This window comes from Camarhynchus parvulus, chromosome 7 (genome assembly GCF_901933205.1).
Source record: "Camarhynchus parvulus chromosome 7, STF_HiC, whole genome shotgun sequence".
Classification (NCBI taxonomy): Eukaryota; Metazoa; Chordata; class Aves; order Passeriformes; family Thraupidae; genus Camarhynchus; species Camarhynchus parvulus.
Window position 1 is genome coordinate 26,565,956 of NC_044577.1, and position 25,388 is coordinate 26,591,343.

At 45.7% G+C, this 25,388-nt stretch overlaps 1 protein-coding gene across 4 annotated transcripts in view; it reads right to left on the reverse strand.

The window, feature by feature from the left end:
- Window positions 1-25,388, reverse strand: part of LOC115905996 (rho guanine nucleotide exchange factor 17-like) — a 45,193-nt gene that overhangs the window by 14,973 nt on the left and 4,832 nt on the right. The window lies entirely within an intron of this gene.

A 25,388-nucleotide genomic window follows, 5' to 3' on the forward strand; every position in this document is an offset into this window, starting at 1 on the left:
ACTAAAAGCCACCACATACTTTTGGCACTATGCTTTCAGAACAAGAAGAAAGAGAAAACAGCCCTTGCTGCAGTGAGAGCCCAGAATAAAGCTGCCCTTGGCCAAGGCAGGGAGTTAGAGTAAGGCCTGAAGAGAAAGCAAGGCCCATGTGAGCAGGATCCTGGGCTGGACACTGGCTCAGCAGGCTCTATATATGTGCATGTGACAGCAAGGGGGACAGAGGAGAAAGTGCACAGGCAAGGACAGAAGCAGTCAGGAGAGGAGCAAGGAAGCAGAGGCACAGAAACAACAGGGTGGGATCTGTCTGTGGTGCTCCATTCACCAAGAGATGGGCAGCATTGGGAAGACAATTGGTTTTTGCTCTCATGATTCTCTTCAGATGGAAGTTCGCTGTCTGGGCTCATAGAGCTGACCCTTCTGTGGGCTGCAGGTGATGCCAGGCATCAGAGATGCCAGGCATGGGAGGTCAGGGGCCACTCTCTCCCTGCCTGCTCAAGCGCACAGCACAGGCCACGCAGGGTGGTTTACACCCCTCCATTTCCCAGGGGAATGCCTCAAACCCTCCAGCAGGTGAGAGTATCCCTCTGCATGGCAGAACAGCACAGGCCCATTTCCCCAGCAGCCATGGAAGGTACCAGTGCTCTCAAGCACTGCCAGGCAGGGCAGGATTTTCCAGAAAATGTGCATGAGATGGCAAAAGTCACTTTCAGGGAAGGAGCAACTGGAAGAAACCTCCTGTGGGCACAGTGGGGCAGGCAGAGTGAGGGACAGAGAGTGGGAGCCAGAAGCAGGTTTGCAGAGCAGAGGAGCCAGAGAAGGCAGAGAACAGACAGAGCTGGCTGTGAGACAGCAGGGGACAGAGACTTTCCAGAGGAGGCTGCACAAAGTTTGCTGACATGTAGGCAAGAACCAAAATTTACTAGATTAAGTGAAGAAACATGGGAATTTTGTTGCCAAATAATTTATTTTAATATTTGTCACCCACTGGGGGTGAATTTTCTTTCTCCGAACAGTGATCTTTTGGTTTAAACACTTCTGACACAGGAAGTCCCTCTTATACTTTCAGGAGAGCTCAGAGCAAAGGTGCACATGGATGTAGCTCACAGATGGGTAAGCAAGGGGGTCTTGTGCCCTGGCTGGAGTGAGAGGGAGTCTCAGAAATCAGTGAGTTCTGTTCCCCCAAACACCTGCAGGGCAGCTGTGGAGATCTCCTAACAGCCAGCTCAGGCAGCAGCACCTTTGTTCCCTGTCACTCCACTCTTGGAAGGACCACCTCTTTCCAGCTGAACTCTTGTGATCTTGTCTGATCCTCCATGTCACTGCCCTGAGGGCTGTGCACAGCATGTCAGGCAGCTAAGCTTAATTTCACTGAGCACCCAAGGCAGCTGCTGCCCGAGTCATGACCTGGACAGGGGACTGGCTGAGGCACAGCCTCCTTCCCCCACTCCTGCTTGGAGCAGGAGAAAAGCAGTGGTCTCTCTAAAACACCAGGTAATTTGTCCCTGGCTTGTAACCAGGAAACACTGAGTGCTTCTCCCTCCTTCCCCTGTTCTTGTGCTCCATGGCACACAGCAACAGCATCATAGTTTCAGCTCAGATGCCTGCATTTGCCAGGTCATTGACACCCCATGATATAAAACATGTGCCTACACACTCAGCTCCCAAGGACCATGGCCACAAGCCTGTTGTAGGCAGTCTGCTGGAGAAGAGCACAAGATGGAGACAGAAAAAAAACCCAAACCAAGTTAATATGCTTCTGGTTGATAAGCTAGAGATGACCTCTGAGCACATACTTGCAGGCCCATGGCACACACAGAGTATTTAGCTGCAGTCTTACATGGTCACCAACAAAGAAACACTGGGAACCACAGCAATTTCAAAGTTTCTCCTCCCACCACCTCAGAGCTCTAAGTACATGCTGTAGCTACAGCAGGTGATTCCAGGCATTGACCAGCAAAGGTCAATGAAGTGGGAGGCAACGGAAAAAAGGAAGAAAGTGCTGATTTCTTACATGGTGACCCAACTCTGGGTCCTAATTTACCTCTCCTAAAGGTACAGCAGCCCTAATGTATCCTCTGCTCTCCTCCAGATAGACCAAGCACTGAGTTGCCCATCCTTTGTCACTCCCCAGTGTGTGTGAGCACTGTGGATTGATGCTCCCTTGTTTACCCCCCTGGGTACTTCCAGGCAGTCCTGTCCACACTTACCCAAAGCTCAGGCTTTATTCTAGACCAGAAATCCTCCAGGCCAATGGTCACTTATCCCAGGCCAAGTAGCAAAGCAGAGTTTAGTGTTGGCTGCTGCTGCAGCACGTCATTGCTCCTCAATCACATTGTCTGTGAAACATTTTCCTGTTCCCTGGCTCAAGGACTGAAAAGTTTCTAGTGGTTATGAGCCTCATGCCTTAAGTGAGAATACTCAGCTTATTTTCTACCATGTGATTCTGTTTAGTCAACTTCTCCACTGCTCTGATAAGTGCCTGCTTGGAGACTTGCCATTAACCTTAATTTTCCTGTAAAATCCCCCCCAAGAACTTATTTCTCAAGGATTAAAGCTTGAAGGATAAATTATTTCTTCCCAAACACATCAGAACCGTTCTGCCTGGCTGACCTTCCCAGCAAAGCACGAGACAAAGTGTCAGGAGGATGAAGCAGGCACGCACAGGGTAAGTAGCTCATTGCTGATGAAAAACACTGTGGAGGAGACCAGATATGTCAAGGACTCCAGGAATACCAGGAGGAGGGATCACATAGCCTCACAAGGCCTCAGGAAGAGAGGCCACCAAATCTGGCAGGGCTGAGTAGGTTTACTGGTGCTGCTTGGCAGAGTTCACTGCAGCAAGATTTACTCTATAGACTTCTCAAACATGGACATTTGTTCCCTGAAATGGTGGAGAGCAGCTTGCATCTGTCTGGCATCTCCTGCTTGATCAGAGACATCAAGTGAGGCTGGTACGTTTGCACTTTCTACATTTACAACATTTCAGTCACAAGCAAATGAGCTTCTGAGTCATGGCCATCACACCAAATCTTGCTTCCAAGGGAGGGGAAAAACTGCAGATCCTTACTCCATCTTGAAATAAGAGATTACACTAACCTTCAGGTTTTATTCTAATGTCTCTGCATTAGGTTTTGCAAATTGCAGCACTGAACAGAGGTTGGTTTATTCCCGACTACAATCTCCCTTTTATTTCAGAGATCCAGCCAGCTAGAGGGATGTGAACAGCACATTTCAAAGAGCTAGCTAAAGGATTTCAGCAAGCTATTTTACTGCTGTGAGCTTTGTGCTATCTGATACAGCAAACCTCATGGTCACAGCATGATCTGTTTACTGACACGTCATGCACATCACTTCAGCTGCCTAGCAGAGCACCAGCAGTCTCAAGGGAAAGAATGGCGGCTGTTTTTTTTTTTAATATTAAAGGTTAACAAGAAAAAGAAAGGTGCCTTGGCTGTATTTGCTTTCTTAGCTGCTCTCTTAACCAGTGCTGTGCTGCAGAACCTGGTTGATGAAGATAAAGTGACTGTAGTTAAATTTCTTGGGGTTTTTTTTGTCTGCTGTTGAAGCTGAAACAGGAACACAGTTCATATAGTGTCTGTTAATTGAAGCAGGAGAGGTACAGCCACAGTACAATTTCCTGGGTTTCTTTCTCCTTCCTAGGGTGAACATAACTTTCCCTGAGTTTACAGTATTATCACTGCTTTCACTGTCCTCTGCACGGCATAAATCAGGATTGCTAACAAGAGGAACAACTGCCAGATTGATTTCAAAACCAGGTAATAATGGGAAAACAATAACCTTTACAGTCTGCTCACTGATTTATAGTCCCTCTCACCTTAAGCATAAGCAAGAACCACAAAGTCTCAGAGACAGCTTGGCATGGGGAACTCCTGAAGACAGAGTACAGCCCAGGGTCAAGAGGGTGCTGAGAGCAGGGCAATGGCATTAAATTCTGCTGTGTTATGAGCTCCTTGCTTCACCACGTCATATTGTCTAGCCATTTTCCTCCTTTCACATCTCTTTTCCTAATCCTTTTATGGATTTTTTCCCTGCTTCTCCAAGTCTTCCTCCATCCCACTGCATTCAACACAACACAACAACTTGTTGTTAACAACTTGCCCAAAAAAACTGGTGTTGGCCACAGTGAGGGCTGGCTGGTCAGAGCAGCCCAAAGGGCACACATGTGCCAGGCAGATGTGTCACAGGAGAATCTGGCCACAGTATCTGTTGATCACCATAGGAACATCCTGCTATGGATCAGCTCAGTTCCAAGAGAGAGAGTGTAGGAATCACCATAACTTCATGTGAGTTTCTATTTGGGCCAGACTGGCTCCAAAATAGTCTCAAGACAGTGCAAAAGCTACTCCCAAAATTTTATCGACTCACTTAAGTATTCTTGGCTCCTTTTCTGTAGGATTTTTAAGCTGTTTGGGAACTATTCTTATTGCCATAAAAGGTTTCACCTGAGAAGCCCTACTGCTCCACACACCTGTGCACTTGGCAGCAGTGCCTTTGACGAATTTTTCTGGCTGCTCTCTTAGTCTGAACAGCTTCTCCTTGACACCCATCATGGTTTTCCCCTTGTTCCTCTTTCAAAAAGGCTATGATGAGATGATGTTCCAGCCTACCTCCAAGGGCAAGCATTCCAGCACACTGATTTCAGGTAGAATACTTGCAAGGTGACTTGTGCTCCCTCTTGACTCCCCGCTTTGGGAAAGGGTACCTCCTTTTGTCTCAGCAATGCACCATTTAATCTCTTGGATAATATTGCTCCAACAGTCCTGCTGATGACGCAGCAGAGGGATTGGAGTTTCAGAGGACTGACATTCATCTTGCAGCAAAGGAAGGCTGAGTAGGTCGATTCTGCAGCAAATGCTCCTGAAAACATCAGTGTGACACCCCCATCAAGTGTCCCAGCTGGAATTGCTTGTCATCGTCAGCTGGGAAGCATCCCAAGAGATGGCAGCATCCACCATCTGCCAAGCTTTCAGTGACTCAACACCCTGGCTGACCACAAAGCTCCTTTGGATGACTCCCTCTCAGGAGAAGCAAGTTCCATTTGCAATGAAGTCCTTTTGTGGGAAGATCATCACAGCACCTTTGAACCTGCAGGGTACATCTGACTGACAGGTGCTGCCCTTGCCTGTAACACTGCGAGCCACTCTGCTCCCCTCTTACATTGGAGAGGGAGTCCAGGGTTATAACCTGCAGAGACAATGCTCAGCTTGAGTTAGCTGATGTTCAGGACCCAGTTGGTTTCCTCTGATCTGTGCAAACACCACGATCAAGCATTCCCAGGCCTTTGGGTCAGGCAGAGCAGATCTCGCCCACCACCCCCCTTGGTCTTCGCACACACACATATCACTCGCTATTGGCCTTACGAGGAACAGACATGATCTGAGTATAGGCTCTGACCTTGCTCCATACCTGGCAAAGACACATGCAGTTCTCAGAGGCAAACCTGAGCCAGGAAAACCTACTCATCCCCCTGTGAGATCTGGGAATTATAAAGCCATATGTCAGCTCACTTTACAAGCTGGCGCCTCCACTTCTCCTTCAAATTCCCACTCTGCACAGGTGTAACATCAGCACTAACTGCAGAAAATGGTTCCAATATGGCTACAAGTGAATTTGTTATTTCTTGGGAAGTGAGGAGAAAAGGTTAAGGCTATGACTTGAAGCTCAGTCCCAGCAAAGGATCCAACATCAGTTGTGAGTTCCCAGTACCAGCTCCAGACCATTCTCCTCTGGCTCCCTGCCAGAGGTGTGCCCCAGCCCAGCCCTGATATGCTCAGTCAGTGACTCACACGCCTTTGTGAGGCAGCCCAGTACTGCCAGCCCAGTGCTCTGCCTCCAGCTGTGGTCAGCAGCACATCCTTTTGGAAAGAGCAATACAGATGGAGCACGTCTGAAGCTGAAAAATGATGAGGTGGGGAACTACACCTCAGATCATCTAAAACTGTCTTGATCCTCTCTGCATGTGTTTGAGGAAGGCAGAAGGGACAGTGCAAAAAAAGCAGGGCACAATGGGTCAGCTGAGTATGAGAACTGACAGGGAGAAGTAAAACAAGCCAGTAGCAGGAAAGGGCTGGTTGCTCCCTTCCCCTTGCAGCATATGAGGAGGATCAACAGAGCCTTCACCTAAGCTGAATGTTGTCATCTCTTGTGCACTGAAAACTGGCATTTCAACTCACCATTTTCATTCACTTTCTGGCAAGAAGTAAAAAGCCAAGTCACACTTACTGGGAAAAACAAAATCAAGTCCTTTTTTAATATTGTCATTTTACTGATTTAATCTCATGATTTGCAGGGCCTGAGTCATGATGTTGGATTTCTTTCAGGGTGGAAATACCCCTGGCTGAACTAGCAATACAAGACCATCATGGCAAACAGAAACCACACTTCCCATGCCCTCTTACATTGCTTCCACCAGTCCAAGGACAACAGAAAAGCAGTCCTTGGCTCCCTCAGGGTGGCTGAAGGTATTCCTTCTTCCTTGTTCTACAATTGTCCCAAGAGTCTCAGCCTAATCCTTAAAATGCATAGGCACAGGAAAGAAATCACACCCTAATTCTAATAATAAGCTGTACGTCCGAAGTTCCTACTCCCTTCCTTGTACTAGGAAAACGTTTTTTGCAGCACAGCCACAAATGTTAAACTTGGAGTGCACCAGTGGCTTACTGCATCAGTCTTTCCAACCAGGAAAGAAGCCCCACAACTTAATTCTGTTGATCTCAGTTTGTTAACTTTGCACTGGAAGCCACTCCAGCAGTCCCCAAACCTTTGGGTAGGTGGATGAGCAGAGCTCTTCCATGCCAGCACATGTGAGATCAGAAAGAGCTCTCAGGGGAGGAAGGGAGTGTTGAGGATGGTGAGGGACATGCATGATCTCATCCTACACCCTGCTTGGTTACATCCCAAAGCTGTCAGGCACTGTGTCATACTGCTGGCAGGCAGGTTTGCCATGAGGAAATGTGGATAAGAGCAGTGCCAGTGGTCCTGGCCGGGCATGGATGGCCATGGGCAGTAACATTTCCTGCTCCTTTGGCTCTGGAGGCACTCAGCAGTGCCTCTACAGAAAACCAGGCAGGACTGTGCCCACCACCTGTCTCAGCTGAGGGATGTATCCTCAGATGGTCCAGCACTGCATGTTGCCCTCTATGAGGCAGTGGGAGTCCTGACAGGAAGCTGGTGCAGCTGGCCAGGCTCGGCCTCTGCATCAGTCCCAAGGAACATCACAAGCTCTTCCCTACCTACAAAAAAGAATTTATTTTCTTCTTTTTCACAGATTTTCAACTCCTCCCACGGGCCTCTCTAAACAACCCCCTCCCTTTCAGATGCTGATGCTTTTCAGCTGATTAAACTGTGGCCCAGACCATGAGCTGGGTGTAAATCAGCATTGCTTGTCAATGCTAATTTACACCTGCTGAGACTGTCCCTTCCTTCACCATTTAGCAGAATTATATGACATGTCTTTTATCTTCTCTCACAGTTTAGCCTGCCATTCCCCTTTCCTGGCCCCCAAGCCTCCCGCTTTGCTCTGAACTCCTTGGAGGTTTACAGGATAAGTTGCTTATTTGCAATGTAAAGTGTCTCTCAGAACCACAGCCCCGTGCAAACAAACCCAAGAGAGGCACATTTATCCCTACTTGTGCAACAAATCCAGCCCCATCTTTTCCTGGCAGCAGCTCCCTAAGCACACACTGCACAGAACTTGCTGAGGGAAGAAATATGTCCCTTATTGCCATTACACAATGCAGGATTTCTCTGGGGAGATGCAGAGGATGGAAAATGAAAGGATTGATTCCACAGAGACCCTGAGCTCTTTCCTTTCTCATTGAAACTGATGGTGATGGCTTACCACCCAGATCAGCACCCTATAGATTCTGACTGTCAATAGGCAGGATACCATTAATGACTTCTTGTTGCTATGGTGATATTGATGGATACTCAGTGGTGTTGGTGGGAATCCTGTGAAAGCTAGCAAAAAATAAAAGAAGTGGGTCAACAAAAATGTGAGTTTGCCTACAAATGGGCAGTTATGTGACATAATTGATGAATTCAGTGGCACTTCACACCTACAAGAACAGCACGGTGTTCCCCAGAGCCAGTGCAAACACTCCTGCTCACAGCAGGGCTCTGGTGCAGAGGTGTAGTGCTGCAAGTGAATTTCATTACTAGGCATTACTTTTGCAGCTTCACCCTGGCAATTCATTTCACATACAGAATAAAAATCTTGGCTCCAGTGAAATCACTTGGACCTGTGCCAGTGGGCACAGAGCCAGGATTTCCCCCAGCTCTCAGGATGCCTTATCACAAGTGACAATTTCATTCAGCTGCCTGGATAGCCACTGGGAACCCCCTGCCTCTCCAGAGCTGTTTCAAGCGTGGAAAAGCCACTGTTGCAGTTTTTTGCTCTATATCACTGAGGCTCAGTGCTGTGCTCTCTTTGAAGGTGGTGTCACGGGCTCTCTCTTGGCTTCCTGCTTTGCAATGTGCAGTTTAGAGCACCCGTTCACCTTTCCTCCCAACTGAGTGACCGCTGGAAATGACAGGCTGGGCTCCAGTCACAATCGGGTCTTTTCACTTTGCACAAGTGTTCTTGGGATTTGGGGCACAGGAGCCATCTTGCTAAAATAACACTTCTCTCTGACCTTGCTTTCTCTGGGAAAATCATTCCTAATTCATGTTGGTGGCACATTAATGAAGTGATAAAGCTCCAGTGGAACTCCTTATTTCTCTAGATGCTATTTATCTAAGCCCACCAAGGAGGGCACAAACTGCAAGATGCCTTGTTTTGATGGAGATTTTAGTATGATTAGCAAATTTTAGATTATGCTTTTTATCTTAGCATCTTTTCTGCTTTATGTCTAGGAGTACATACAAATTTACTAAAGAACCTTTTATTCCTAACAGTAGTACCACTCCACTCACCTGATAGGCACTCTTAATCCAGAAAGTTTTTTATTCATTTGGATCTGTTATTACAGAAGAATTATATCCACAGGGGAGCATTATCTATAGCAATACCATTACATGGATAGTTTTGCCAGTAAATGCCCCAGTGCAGATCAGATTCAATGGATGTGTCAGAGTGTTCAGATCCTTTGCCTCCATTTGAACTCAGGAACTGGAAACAAAATTACCCTGCCCCTCTCTTTCACATCTTTTGATATCCCTAGTTCTAATGGCCTACAGAGTCTGAAAGCACCTTACATCAGGAAGAGATCCCAAGAGGAAAATTCAGTTCCTTTCTCCACATTACATGTAGCTGTTCATCAAATTTACCAGGCAAGGTTCCTGAGCACACAGAGGCTGGACCAGCACTGACAGAGGGTCTCTCTTGTATAGCAACCCTTTGATCAGACTGACAGCATCATTTATTTACTTTTGTTTCGTATTCTTCAATGCTCCAGTAAGTTATTTTTCCCAGTTGATTATCAAAGGCAAAGGCTGCCCTTTCAAGTTGGATTTGCACCTCTTCCCTTCCCCTCCATTTCAATTAGCTATGGAAATTACTTGGATTTTCTTTTTCTATCTCCTCTTGCCTGCCTGTCTATACAAGAGGCTTTAGGAACACTGACGGCTGGAGAAAACTCCAGCTGATGTCTTCCCTGTAGGAAATGTTGTGACTTGCACATCTAAGTGCTCTGTTTGCCCTACTGCTAGCAGGGTGGATAGCACAGACCCAGCTGCAGTGTCCTGCCTTTTCCCCAGCTAAGAGCAATGGGATGGAGGGCTGTGAGTGCTGTGGATGGAAGAAAGGAGGTATCACCACAAACCAGTAGGGACAGACAAGGACAGGAACTGGTTTACTACACTGGAAGACAGAACGTGATAGGAACATAAAAGCTTCTTGAAATAGGATCCCTGCCTGTGGGGAGCTGCTGTTCTGCTGCATTTGCAGCTATTACTTTTCTGCAAACAGTTCTGTGACTGCAGAGACACAACAGCAGTGAACTGCCCAGAGCAGCTTAGGGCTGAGCAGAAATGGCATTTGGACTGGCTGGAGCTCTGGGTTCTGCGTGCTCTATTGTTCTATTCCCCATATCTTCTCTACAGCTTGCATAATTTTTCTGATGCTTCAGCACTGCTCACAATTCCGCTGTCTCTGAAGCCTGTCTCTTACCACCTTCCTACAACCCTCTAATTTTATAAATTCCCACAGGTTCCTCCACATGGAGGTGCATAGATAAACGTCTTTAGGCACAAATCCCAGTATGCTGCAAGGAGCACACATTCCACAGTGCAGCTTTTCAAGTGTCATTTGCCCTAAACAGCTGGTCACCAAGGGTTTCTGAGATCACAGTATCAAGACTTAAAAACACATCAGATATGTTCAGGATAGGAGAATCACTCGAGGCTGTATTTGACACCAGCTGGGCATTAACACCCAGGTGACCCCACAGGAACAGCATTTGGAGAGATCAGACTGGAGGCAGTACAGATCCATGGGATTTCTCACCACACAAATCTCCCCTAGACACATCATGTCACGGTTTACTGGAGATGTTTTAAAGCCATCATTAAGAAACAAATTTTAAGACTGATTAATACCAACACATATACTCTTGGGATGTTCCTAACCACATCTATATTTTCTAACTTATCAACATTGCCGTGGGACTCTCCCTTTTTGGTTTTCTGCCAACCCTATGCTATAGAAAGGTGATGGAAGAGGAGGCAGGACATGCTCCTTGTTTAAAGCCAGCTGTAAGAAAATGTTTTTATTTGCTCAGATGTACTAGACACTTTGTGCAAGCTGCATCTTCACACAGTGCAGGTTTGCAACTGTAACATGGTGAAGAAAACAATAAATGCAGCAATTTTGCAGCTCTTCCTAAGAGAGGGAGGGAGAAGGATAGTGAATCAGATTCCTCCTCCATGTGCTGCTGGTGTTAAATATTTGCTACATCATATAGACCACATGACATTAAGTGTGATGAAGACCCTCCCTGGAACCAGAATCACAAGACACTCCATGTCACTTCTCATGCCAATAACTTGCTGCAGGGTCTGAAGCTGGCAGTTCCCAACCAGCTCTGGGTTCTCACAGCCTGAGTTAGGTATCATTACTTCCATGCCATTTTGCAAAATATTCCAAGAGCCTAATGAAGGTCACTACATTCTTGTTAACCTTTATTTTTTCCCAACTGGGAAAAAATAAGACATCGATGATAGTAGCTGATGAGAGTTCTTGCACGCACATTTATTTTACCAAAGTAGTGCTAAAAACTAAACCAAGAGCATCAAGGCAGAGTTGCAGGCAACCAGCCAGGTTTTTTTCAATTACACAGCACCCAGTGTTTGCAGCCTTTGTGGTTGTCACAAAGTACGCACACCTACCCAAAGCTGCATAGCAAGGAGGCAAAACCACACTATTGATACAACTTCACAACACCAATCAAAAGAAAGGAAACATTGTCCATGCAGATATCTAATCCCTCATGGAAAACAGGCAGAAATCCCTTGTAAACACCTTTTTAAAGGAGTACTCTGAGAAGATACAGTGGAGATGCTGCAGCCAACACTGTGGTAAGAGAATCATGCAACACAGCATCTCAGAAAAGAATTTAATCTCAACCTCATAAGTACTGTCCATCAACAATTCCTGCATGTATCTATAACACCTCAGAAAGTTTAATTACCAGTTAAGAAATGGAAGACTAAATGAGCCATGTGACATTTACCACCCCAGACCCTGTAGGTCAGCATTATTTAAGACAACTGGGGGCTTGGAAAGCTAAACATTAGGGTTGGCAGATGAACAGATGGATGGATTGCTGCCAACAAAATCCATCTTCCCACTTGCCTCCATAGGACTGGGTGACATTCAAAGCTAACTACTTCCCTATGCAAAAAGAAATGCACATGGTGCAATGAGCAGGCTTTAAAAAGGACACATCAGCTGGCAGGACCAGTGGCAAAATGCTTTGTGGCTGCTGTTTAATGTGCAGGTGAGGCTGTAAAAAAGAGGCATCAGGCTGTGACAGAAGAGGGGACTGTAGTGACCACAGTGGATTAGCTGTAAGACAATAATTGAACAAGCTGCTAAAATCTGTCACGATGCTGTCATTTTTTCTTTGTGCATAAGAGGTCTAAATCTAATTAACCTTTTAATCAGAGCAGATAAAATTGTGGTATTATCATCAAAGGGGATGCCTTATCTACAGCTTCATGAAAATTTCTATCTCTGCTCAACTTGAATTTTTTTTTGCTTGAAGCTCTATGAATAAACTCCCCAAACACTGAAAAATAAAAAAGAGTACAGTAGGAGATGGTTTAACACAGCCAGTTACTATGCAGATACCAGCTTATCTGATGCCAGATGGGTCTCAGTTCAGAACTTTCAGATCCAGCTCAAATACCTTTTGCCTGAGCACAGGGGAAGTTCCTGCTCCCTCACTGGGGCAGGCACAACAGGAGCTGTGACACACAGTGCCTGTATGAATCGTGCCACCCTCCCTGACTGAGGACACTGAAGCCCACAAACTCCCACACACCCAGGACTTCCTGGTTTTCCGCAAGGATTCAAACAAAAGTAAAACAATCTCCTACATCTACTAGCTATAGCAGGCTGTTCTGTCAGCTACTAGACTACAAGATAACTTTTCTAAATTGATGCAAATAACTCTGACATGTACCTTCGTACCTACAGAACCCCAAAGAATAAAGGTTGCCGTCTCTGACTGGTCTACAGTATAACCCAGATCAGACTGTGTGTTGTGGGATTTTTCTTACAATGGCTCAAGTCTTCAAGATTTTCTACATTTGCTGGCAAACATTAGTACTATTGACAAAGTCAGCCAGCACAAGCAGGTGCAGAAAAAAACCCCAACCAAGATCTGAACCTGGGACTCCACATAATGAAGCTTCCCGACTAACATACTGGTGCATCTGCTTCACTGAACTTGCCTGTGTAATCTGAACCAAAAACCTCACTCATTTCCATTTACTACTGCCCATATGTCACCTCTAAATATACTTGCATACTAGCATTTATGCAACGTTCAGTACAAAATCCATATGGCCCCTTTCAGCAAGCAGCAACAAGGATACTTGCAAATGGAGTCTGGAGATGGAGCTTCTAAAGATTTCTTTCTAAGCACCATACAACATTTGCTGTAGATAGACAGAGGTGGAAGAGTTGTTACAAACTGCTCTAGATAGACCATGGTTTCTTTCTTGCATGAAGCTAAAATGGATTTCTTCCCATGAAATGTCTCCTAATAATCCCTCTGGAACAGATTTTGGGTAGCAGGGCAGATGCAAGCTTAGGCTGAGGAGTGTTGTGCAGCTGCCACTAATTACTTTGACCAGTCTCATCTGGGACCTTCACCCTTGCTCCTGCCCCCATTGGCCTGGGAGCTGCATTTAAGCCCTTGCCCTGGCCCTTACTTGGCTTGTGCTGTGTGTGCTTGCTCTGACTTGCTTGGCTTTACTTCTTTGGTGCCATCAGAGCTGTGTTGGAACTACAGGTTTCTCTCAGGCCTTTTGGATGAAAAAAGATCCAATCATGGGACCCACTCTCCTATTCCTGTTTAGGTGCAGTGGGACTGCACCCCTTTTCCAATGTTCCTGTCTCAACCTGCCCTGTTATCTGGCTTCTACCTCACTTTCCTTCCTGGAAGGAAGATGTCCATCCATCCTTACTTGCTTCCTGACAAGGAGTTTTCCAGGCCCTGGAAATTGGTGAGTATAATCCATGGTTAAATAGAAGAAACAAATGTTCCCATGGAATGAGTGAGCAGAAAATGAAGAGTTTTTGAAGCTCCCCTGCAGCGACCACTGCTGGGTGACCTTCCAGGATGTAGGAGCAAAGCAATTCAAGCCTGTCCCACTTGGCTTTCTGACTGTCAAAGAGAGCCTCTGAATGTTAACAACTTGCTGTAACAGATAAAGGGTAAATATAGGTTGGCTGTCACTGCCTGAATCGCAGGAATAAAATGTGGCAGCCAATGAACTTCTTCTACTTAAACCATCAAGACTCTAAGACCATTAAAATTTCCCATGCACTGAAAGAAAAAGGTTTCATGTCTCTAAGAGACTGCAGTCAGAGCAGTAAGTCAGGGGCCTTGTGCTACTATTGCTCGTAGTCTTTTAGATGATGGGTTCTTAACTCCACAAATTGTTGTATCCCTTGTGGACACATGGTGTGTTAGACTTAATCTTGACAGATAGCAAGGAATTGATCACAGAAATAAAACATAACTGGTTGCTTAGTTACCAATGATCACTACACAGTTACATTTGCTGTGTGCAAACAGAGCCCTGTGTAAACCAATTACCCCTCATTACAACTCTAAAATGTCAGCTTCAGAGACCTGAAAACAACAGAGCCAGGTAATGAAGGGAAATTTTAGTAGAAAAATACAAATGATAATTGGGAACTTTATTTCCCCCCTAAATGTTCAAATAGGCACAATCCTGTGGCTGAGGAAAGTAAATATATTGGTTTGAAAAAAATGGGATTTTTGTTTATTGGAAAAGTGAAAACTAGAATGTTATGTGTGTAAACACTGGGAAAGGAGAAAGTAGTAAATAAAAATGACAAGCTAAGAGTTGCACAAAACTGACTGGGGGAAAAAGACATGGGGAGAATTAAAGAGCTTCAGGATTAATGATGGTATAAAGGAGCTGAAATACTTTGGGCCCAAAAACACCATAGTGTAACTCCATAAATGAAGTGAGGGGTGTGGTGATTAGTGGTAATGGCTTAGGCATGGGAAACAGCCCTATGGCTTTGTGAGGCAGACTTTAAGGGCCAGCAGGTGCAATAGTTGCAGGATCTGCAAACATCCTTCACACTCCTTGAAACACAGATATATGGCTTATTGCTATTTAATACACTGTGAGGAACCACCCTCATACTTCTCACAATTAGGTGCTATTCTTTTATGGTCCATCCCCAAAGAGCAAATCAATAAATCTCTCATAACTGTGACCTTCCTTTAGCAAGGTCTGTCTTTCATCCATCAATCAAACAGAGCTTTGGTGCCAGCTCTGTGGATAAACTGCTTTGCTTGGATGCCTCACCAGAAGCACATTCATGAGAGGATGCACCACAGGGATGCTGCAGGTTAGATAATCATGGACTAATCCATGCACTGAATTTATCACCAGGACTGTAAACAATTCATTCTTGTTTGTGTCCAGCCTCTCTCCTCCTCAGCAGTTCATCTTCCCTCTCCTAAAATACATGATAATAAAAGCAGCTATGGAGATTTCTGCCTGCGCTGTAAAGTGCAGCTATCTGATTGTGTCCTCATGACAGTGTGAGCTCTCTGAATACAGGAAGAGTCAGAGCTGGATGCAGCCACAGTAGAAATGGGCTGAATGTTCTGCTTCTCTCCAGTAAAACCTGCATGTCTTGTGTACAGGAGGGACAAGGACCATAAGTGCCAAATCCTCTACAAGACCTGGGCTGGAGAAATACCCTACCCTGGGTAACCTGCAGTTTACAGAGGAGAAGAAATAGACCCATTTCTTCTTTTCTCACCTCTTTATGCAGTGTAGCACAATGTAATATAAAAAATTCTACAGGGGACGAAGAGCACCTTTTTGCCTTTGGCTCCATTATTAAATTGGTTCCTATGTGGTCAGGAGAGAAGCAAAAAACAGAATGAGCAATATTGAGGTTGATAATGGATAGAGAGAAGTGTGTTGCTGTCTATTCAAGAGATGTACAGAAAGTGCTACAAGCACTTCAGTGTCAGGAAGCATTTTCTGTTGTTGAGTTTGAGCAGAAGCTCAGGGAAAGACACTACAGCAGCCATCAGCTGAGCTCAGTGTTGGCTGTGGAACTATTGCTCTGTGAAGTTTATCAGCAGCCTGGATGGGATGTCTGCAGTGTAGGAGAGGTGCTGCTTGTGTTGTGTGGGGCAATGTGTGCATGTGTTACATTGATGGCTGACCCACAGAGGTGCTTCCTAAATGGGATTGGTTCACAAACATCACAGTGTGCCTGCCCTGGAGAAACATTAGAGATGTAGAACAATGCCATGAGAGTGAGTCCGTGTGAAAGATGGGAAGTGTCCCTCAGCTGCTGTGGTGTCCAGGCCATCTGCCTGAAGGGCGACACTCTGCTCTGGGGGTCAGCATGTAGCAGCTGAGTCTGTTTCTGTAGAAGCAAAGCCACCTTCCCTGTGCAAAGACAGAGCTTTGTGATCTCCTGAGAGATGGGGGAGTTCTGGTGTCTCTTCTGCTCCCTGCAGAACTACCCCAAGTTAGCACTATCTGCTGCTAATCCCTTGGTTATTACCAAGGCCCTCAGGTATGTAAACCTGGACCAAATGAAAAAGGCCTCAAGAAATAATGGGCTTACCTCATCATATCCCAGCTGGCAGCACTGCTGAGGACACAGTGGAAAACTTGATTTATTAAAATTGATGAAGGAACTGGCTAGTCTTGAATAATTCATTACATATCAGCTGCTGCTGAGGTAATAGGAGCTCAGCAAGATCCTCTTTAGCACTGTACAGTGCCTAAAATCTTTAAATAAGATGAAGTCAAAGATTGGCTAGTTAAAGATTGAAGGGCTTTCTCCATGTGAAGTGAGAGGCCCTGGCTTCTGGTGCTGAGGTCATCCAGCTGCGAAAATCACCCACGTCTCTCAAATGGAAGCCTGCCTGCTAATGTCACTGATATTTGCCAGGGCATGAAACATTCTGCCTCAGCCATCAACTTCTGCAGAATATAATAGCTCCATTTTCCCCAATTCTTACTGGAATCAGGTTTAGTTTTCAATATTCACCACAAGCTAGGGATGTCTGAGGGTGTTGGCTTGCTTTTCTGATCATTGTGCTTGAAAATAAATCAGCCTGGTACACTAAGAAGTAGGCACTACTATTTGAGTACACAGCTCTTGAGGTGCAATCTCTGCTGCTGCTCAGGGCTTTTGTCAGCACCAGCAGAATCAAATTACCCACAGCCTGGGCAGTGGCTGGACTGGGTTTTGGAAGCATGTCAGAAGCCCTGGAACAGAATCCTGCTAACTTAATCTGGTCCCACTTGATGAACCAAGAGCTCTTTTTTAACTCCACTGCTGTCAATGGTAAAACCTTTGATAAACATGTACAGCAGCAGCAGAATAAGGCACTGTAATAAGATGGCTGATATGCCTCTTCCTATATGTGCTCCTGCAGAGGTCAGAGGAATTGGGGTTAATAAACAAAGAGGAAAACCCAATTGATGTAATGGACATATTCCTGCTTCCCTTCCATACAGCTGCTGGTACGGGGCATCCCCTATCCACAGTTATAGACCCTCCCTGTAGTCCATCACTTTCTCTCTTTCCAGCTGGTGATGATGGAAACTGGCCTCACTATTCTCAGCTCCAGCTCTGGTTTCCATTGCCTTCCTTTGTCCCCCACCAGGCACCTAGGAATTTGTGAGGTGCTGATGATACAGCACCTCTAGATCCTTAAGACAGCTGAACACAAGACAGCCTTTGACTTAAGATCCTAATGAATATGGAGACTGTGATGCCTTGTTGATTTCCTCAAGCCAGATTTTACTTCCAGATGCCATTCCTGCTTCAGCCAGAGCAGATGATTTTAGCCAGTGTCTGAAGTGTGTTGGTAAAGGTACTCTGATGTACCACTGGCATCAGGAGACATTTGACATAGCACCAGAAGACTGTCAGTTTCCTCTCCTCTCCAAAAATACTGCTGCATCAATCACTTGTGAAAGTGTTCTAAAAATTAAAGCCAACTCGCCCTTGCCTTGAAATGGAGGCAGCACTTTCTCTTCCTGCTGTCTGTTAATAGCCTTTCTGCAGGAGGTCACACAACACTGATTTACACTCCTGAGCTTTTTGTGGACATAGGTTAAGATCATTTGGAGAAGCCACAAACTGAAGTTGTGACTTCTCACCCTGAAGTGTGTGAATGAAGTGAATTGTGTAACTCTCACAGCTGCAGAGTGGGAGACGCTGTGAACAAACTGTAACTTGGTAACACATGAGACTGGTATCTGCTCCCCCACCTCCTGAGACAAGACACTCCAACTCCTGTGTTTCAGCTCCATTACTTACCTGTGAGAGGCCAAAATAAAACTTCCTTCCAGCATCTGCAAGAACTCTCCTGGCAGTCTCTGAGAACCAAGGCAAGTCAGGTTAGGTTTCCTAAAACTGAAGTGTAATTACTTGAAATTAACTTAATTCTGAGACCCGTGTTCAGGTGTAAGAGCTCCAAGCCACTGTCTGAGCACAAGCTGGCATGGCCCAGGGACATGTGCCCTGAGAGACCCTGTGCCTTCCCCTCTGAAGTGGCAAGGACAGGACCGTGGTATCAGAAAAATAGTCCATGACCCACACATGCCTCTTTTTACCCACCACCAGCACAACTCTGTGTGCAGTTCTGTCTTTGCAGCTGCCTTTGATCTTTCATTGTTATTTTCTTCTCCTTTTCCTTCTTTCTTGTCTTTTTAAAAATTTTTAAGAGTCATCTGCTCTCTTCTGGAAAGGGCACCTGACTGGACCCAATTCCCTTGGGAGCTGGTTTAGGAGGCACGGTGCCCTCTGACCTGCCAGACAACAACAGTTGCTATGTGGCTTCCTTTGCTTTATTTCTGCAGGAGACCAGCTGGTATTTATAGCATTTTCTCTAAGCAAGGCATCATCTCTGAGGTACACTCAGGTGAGGGTACTTCAGGGAATTCCCACTGGGAGGTAAGAGTAAAGGACTTTATTATTAAAAAAACCCAAACCAACTACAAAAACCACAAAATCACAAATCCTGGAGGAAATGTCATTTCCTTTCAAGTGATTCTGTGAGGTAATGACTGCAAGAGAAGTAGGGAAGCAAGAGTTTTACGAGTTCCAACACAATCCCTTTTTTTTCAGAAAGATAGTAAAAGTCCGTTTCAATGCAAACCCTTTTGGGGAAGGGTGGAAGCTGAAGCCTGTTCAAACATACACCTGGTTTTAGCTGGGATAGAGTTCATTTCCCAGCCTAAACAGTGGAAAAAACAGAAGGGCACAAAGCAACCTACTTCTTACTCCAGACAAAAAGGAAGGCAAATAGTATAAATCAAGAGCAGGAAAACTTAGACATTTTTCCTAAAGTTTGTTTGTTGATTTGTTTTTGTTTTTTTTTTAACCTAAGAGATATGAAATCGATTAAATTGAGTCTGCTAGAAATCTGGGGACACTGGAGTGGCTGGGTTCACAAAAGAGTAAGTTGCCTGAAGAGACACATTTGCTTCTCTGGGGTACAAGTGAGGGAGTAAAAGGGCCTTTCTCCCAGTTCTGTCCTCGGTGCTGGTGTGCTGAAGGTACACTCAGTGCCACTGATGGCCCAGCTAAGTGAGAAACCTGGCTTTGTCTATAGAGCAAAAAGAAAAAGAAATGTTATATGCTTTTCTATTTTCTCTAAGGATATGGTGGAACTAAGCCAAAACCCTGTATTTGTACTGCTCTGCCTAAGGCAGCATAAGAACCTTCTCTGGTGAATCACCAGGCCCCAAAGCTTTTACTCCTTCTAAATGAATGCCAAGTATCCTGAGGAAGTGCTGCCAGGTACAAGGACATAGTGACAATGCTGGGCTAATGCATGATGGGTGTCCATGGCTCAGGGTCTGCAGGATTCTGCCCCACACTCCCTAGGATGATGAGGTTTGGGATCTAATCCTCTGTATCTTGACTTTTCACTGTGCCCCAATTCACCTCAGTTTTTCTGCTTAATGCTATTTTCTGATCTTCTAGAATGCATTTTCCAAATATTTTTGCCAGTATCTTCCATGAAGCTGGTGAGAGATGTTTCTCACTGTTCAGGGGCCCACATATGCAGGATGTTGGCAGGTAGGGCTTCTTTGGAGATCAAGGAAAACAGAAGATTGCTGCCACCATGCTTCTATGGACAAAGTACACACAGAAAAGTTTGGAAATGCATCTTCTGCAACATGGAAATAAAGGGATAAATTTGAGGCTTCTTTTGCAGCTACAACAGCCATGTTTACACACACTAGGTTAAGACCAGACTCAACTTTTTTATGTTAATTGCCTGGCTGCTTTAACTGGATATAGGCTTCTAAGTCCTGGAGTCAGCTGTGTGACACAACCAACTGATATTTACTCTTCACTGTTATATCTTGCCCAGGGCTGCAGGGTCAGTGCACATGTTCCTGTGCATTAGAGTTGTCCACAGAACTGGTGGATTATTTTGCAAGAGAAGCAAGTAACATTTCACATCTGAAGGGACTGTTCAGACTTTAATTTCAGGCAAAGTTACTCTGGCCTAGGTTCAGTTTCTGGTCCAAGAAATGGCTCCAAGGCACTGACAATCATCATCAGCAACCAGACAATAATCACTGACCTGTTGGGCTACTCATTGGCAGTGCAGTGACTGCATCTGGACACCCAATGGCTTCTGATTGGTGATGTGACACTCAGGCAATGCAGTCAGTGTCCCTCTGGACTCGCTGAGGGGCACAGAGGTCTCATGCTCTAAGGACACACAGAGTTAGAATACCACACAGTAGTGGTTTGAGCATGGCTGAGGTTTAGGAAGCTTTTTAAGATGAGCCTTGGAACACCAGGATTCCTGCTGCAGTCTGTGCCAATGGGCTGGCATGTGGAGGGATGCAGGACTGCTGAGTCCAATTTCTGTCTTTCTTCTTTGAATCTCTCCCATCCAAGATGATGCAGGATAGGAACACCACGGGGGACAGAAGACACCCCTACTGCTTCCAAGCACTGCACTGCCCTGTGAGCTGTCACCTCATTAGAACTCAATTAGGTGGAGCACCAGGTCTGCAGCCAGGCCCAGAAAACCACCAGCAGCTGGGATCAGCAGGTTGTGTGGTGCAGAAATAGCAGGTGGCTCCTGGCTGGGGCTGGTCATGCACTTGCATCAGTGCACTGGCATGCCCAGCCTGGTTCCACTGAGCCAGGGGTGTCACTGAGCCTGTGGAGCAAACTCCTGCTAATGGGACTGCAGATCATCTTCTAGTCATCCCTGTTACAAGCAGCAAGACACTGTCTCAGCCTCCTGATCTCAACCTCTGTTAGGGTTTTGCATTGAGAGAACACAGGCTCAATTTCTCATCCCCATTATAACTTCAGTGATGTAAGAGTAGAGGAAAAAAGACATTAAACACTCTGCATCAAGGAGTGCTGGGTCTTTTTCCAAATAAAGTGGAGGAGGACCCCTCAGTAGCGTGTAGTCCCACACAAGCAGCTTTGATGACCACTCATCTGTCCTCACAGTCAGTACATCAAACAGAAAGGCAGCTGGGAGACCCAGACTATTGCATACAGAGAAGCAGTACCACAGGCTAGTGTTTACCCTCATTTGCATGGATGTAAACAACCTGCTTGGAAGCAAGCAAGGATACTTGATTTTTGCTACTGCCAGTGTGAGGAGGACCCTGCATGGGGTGCAGAGCTACCAGGAGAAGCTACAGCAAAATCAGCCCACCCCTCTTCAAGCCATTTACTGCAACATGAGGCAGAATGAATCAATAATATGTATCGAGCTGGGAAAGTTAATCTGCATCCAGAGCATCATAACAAATTAAAAGGAAATAAAATCAGTACAATTCCACTGGCTCTCATTACTATCACAGTGGAGAGTAATTAAAATCTATGGGGCGAATTCAACGCTGTAGGAACTCTCCTGAAGCCAAAGGCACTGTACAAGGGCATTGCTTTTTCCAGATGCTATGTATTTCCAACAGCAGCAGGAATGGCAAAATGGGTAGAGTGGATAGGGTAGAGTAAGAGCCCAACCTCTTTAGGAGCCAGGCATTCTGCTGCTTGCTTTTCCTCATGTGGAGTCATGCTGCACACCTGCTGCTTCGGTGCTTGATGTGCTGACTTTCAAAAGCTCCGGGCATTTGTATGTGGGGCTCCCATTCAAGGACTTCCCAAGTCAATACACAACTTCCATTCATCAGCTCTGGCTGTCACCTCATCCTGCCTGTTCCCTGCTCCCTGTGTTATCCTGCTGCCTTGGCACTCCTCTCTCCTCCCCACTCCTAAGCACAGCCACCCATGCCACACGCTCTCTTAGGTGCTAAAGAAATGCCTTTTCCTGCCACAGCGCACCTTCTGCTATCCTGTTGCCTGGTAAGACTGTCAATCCATCTTTCTGTGCTTTCCTACAAACTCCTTATCCTTTGACCCACACACATCCCTGATGAAGAAGCTGAAGGAGGACTACCACCTTCCCCAAAGCCACAGCAACTTGCACTCCCATAGGGCTCTGCTCCAGTCCTGCATCAATTATGAGCTGGAGCTGTGCTATAAGGCAGGAATTCAACCTGAAGCAGCATTCACTGCCCAAACTTTGATATCTTGCCTCTGTGAGAGGCCCTGCTGCCCCACAGTCCAGGCACTGTCTCAGTGACTCAGTGGAGCACCTGATTCCCATTGGGTGGAAGGAGATGTGTGAAGCACAGGCAGCACATTTCTCATCACTGCACACAGCACTGTGTCCAACTACCCAGCACTGCAGCATGAAGCAGCGGGGCAGCTGCCACACTGGCACCCAGAGGCAACTGATGGTGACAGCCAGTGGCATGGCACGTGCAAAGTTTGGTTCAGCTGGAAACTGCCCTTAAAAGAGAGAGGCACTGGATGGAACAAATCAATCTGGGGAAGTCCTATAGATGGTGTGTAGCAAAAGATTTCATCTCAGTGTGCTTGTCCAGCTTTCACCTTTATGAACCTCTTATGTCCTGTCACCACACTCTGTGCATGGTTTCCACCTACGGAAGCTATGCCGATGTCAGCAGGATGATGCAGCTACTAAATACCATGTGTGGCAAACACCAGTCTGCACACATACAGGGCTGCTGAGGGCTCTTCCACATGGACATGTTTACCATATAATAATTATGGTAATCTACAGAGATAATCCAAAGTGGATCATTAATGCTGTTTTACAAATTAGTGTACTATGGTCCTGCAGGTGGAACCATGGACTAAGAGTTGTATTTCCAGATATACCATGGTCTGGAAAAGTGGAGGTCTCACTTGACCTGGCCTTACCCCAGTACGCCTTTCAGAAGTTCAACCACATATCCACATCTGTAACCATGTTCAGATTCGCCAATGAACAGCACAAAAGCCTCATTCTTAAAAGTCTTCTGCACCTTAAAAGTCACAGCCATCTTATCACAGAAATGTGCTTCAGCATTTCACCAAAAACAGGTGCTTGCATCTTTCAAAACAATCCAGCAAGGAAAGCAAACAGAAACCTGCCCCTTAATAAGTACCTATCTAGTGGTCAACCTCCCTCATTTTTCTGATTTCCATCTGAAATAGCAGACCTTGTCTTCAGATATAAATCTCATCTGCCTTTCCTATTACAACAACTTTGAGCTGATTTGTATATTTAAACATTCTTCAAAGGGATTGCTCTTTAAGGTAGTGTTAGCTTGAGGTAAAACTGGAGTTTTGATCTGAATATTACTTCACTCAAAAGGGACTGTGCACTGATGTTCTTTATAGGAGGTGAGATACAGGTAGAAGAATGGCTTTTAGGCAAAGAGGAAATAAAGTTTCTGAGTCTCATCCCTCTCATCCCTCTGTACAGGCCAGGAGGAGTAGGGATCTTCTTCCTATGGAGGTCAAAAGCTATCCTAAATGAAAAAAATATCTAAGGTATGCATTAATGTATGCTGCACTGTTGTAAGTGTGAACAGGATTGCTGATGTGGTTGTGGGCTATGCCAGTGCCTGCAGCTGCTTCTGGCCGGGTTAGCTGTTTTATGGATTTATTTCATGCTACTGCTGTAATGAAGAATAGCCTGAGGAGTGTGCTGAGAGCCAGAATAAAAAGTGTTGCAGAGTTATTGTTCCACTGTCTGCATATGACCAGAAATATCACCGCACTGTGTTGACAAGCAATGACTGTCTCCCTTGGGAACATGGCTCTGTGGTACCCAGGTAAGAACAGAACCCAGAATAAAGGGCAGAAGATCCTCACAGACAGACAGGACTGGCTGGTGAGTTGGCAGACCTGGTTCTCAGAGCCAGGAATGAGACATCGACTCTTCTTGTTGGAAGGTGCTCCAAAACTCCAGTGCAAATCAAACAAGCAAGCTGTGCACCTTAATCTTAAAAAGCTGATCAGCTCAGAGGCTGCTTATCAGTACAAAGGAGTCCATGGCCTACCCATTCCTCTTTCAAAAACAGATTTTCTTTTTCTTTTTTCCTCCTGTGACTTTCGCTGATGCTTGTTTTCAATGACAACAAGCTTTTAGGGAAGCTGAAGTACTGTGTTGTGAGGTCTCCCCCACTGCAGGTATGGCTTCTGCAATCATAAAGCACCAATTTCCAAAACTGTATCTCCCTTAAATAGGAGAAGTGCCACACTGGGGCTTACTGACAGGTTATCTTGTGTTGTGGAAACCTGAGCCCTGACTGTCCACAGAGAACAGAGCTGTTGCAACAGCTGTGGTAAAAAAAGGGGCACATCAGTGCAAAACACTTAAGCACCACAAACCAGGACTCCTGAGGGAGTGCTCTTATCTGCTTGTAACTGAGACGTCTCAGTTCAGGCCTGAGGGGCTTTTTTCAGGTTAAACTACCACAGCACAGATTAGCAGTGAAACTCTATTGATCCTTTATGAGAAGCAGTTAACTCCCAGGTTCTTACAAGGCACTTTCTTGGAAAGCCTCCTTCAACACAGATATCCCCTTGGAAGGGGTTGCTTCTGTCTACTCCTAGAAGCAGGCTGGTAGGATCAGCCACACCACCACAAACAACAGCAGTGTTTCAGCACAGAGCTGACTGATATCTCCAGGCACTGACACCCTGTTGGTCAAGGGGTCTCAGCTCCAATCCAGTACTAGCCATGGCTAGTGCTAATTCTGCTCCAGCCAAACTCTGACCCACTGCTCTGTCTCTAGACCTCTCTGCAAGGTGTGTTTATTGAGAAAGATGCTTGAGATGTAATGATCCTTAAGATAAGTAAGGACTTGAGTAGAGGGAATGGTAGGAAAGTTGTCTTTTCAACAAGCTAGGAAGCCAGCAAATAAATCTGACACAACAGCTCCAACAGGCTGTGATACTAGAAATTAATGTGTATCACTTCTGTGCTAGGTCTGAATGGAGCTGTCTCTGCTCACTGTCTGAGGGTCTTTAATTCCCTTTTTCCTCGGGGAAGAACCTTGCATGAAAAGTTCAGCTGTGTGTACTCTGAGTCTTGTGAATCACTTGATTGTGGTCAAAGCCACTGTCATCTTTCAGTTGCTAACTGGCTTCCTAAACATGCCTACAGAAACAGTAGGATTGCTGTGTGGTAAACAAATTACTTTTGACAGGAGACTGCCAGCACTGCTCCCAGACACCAGGGAAGCCACAAGATGGGCTGCACAGTGTCTGACTGGAGCAGCTCTAGCATTGCATCCACAGCTAGTGCAGAGTCAGGCTGCTTCTG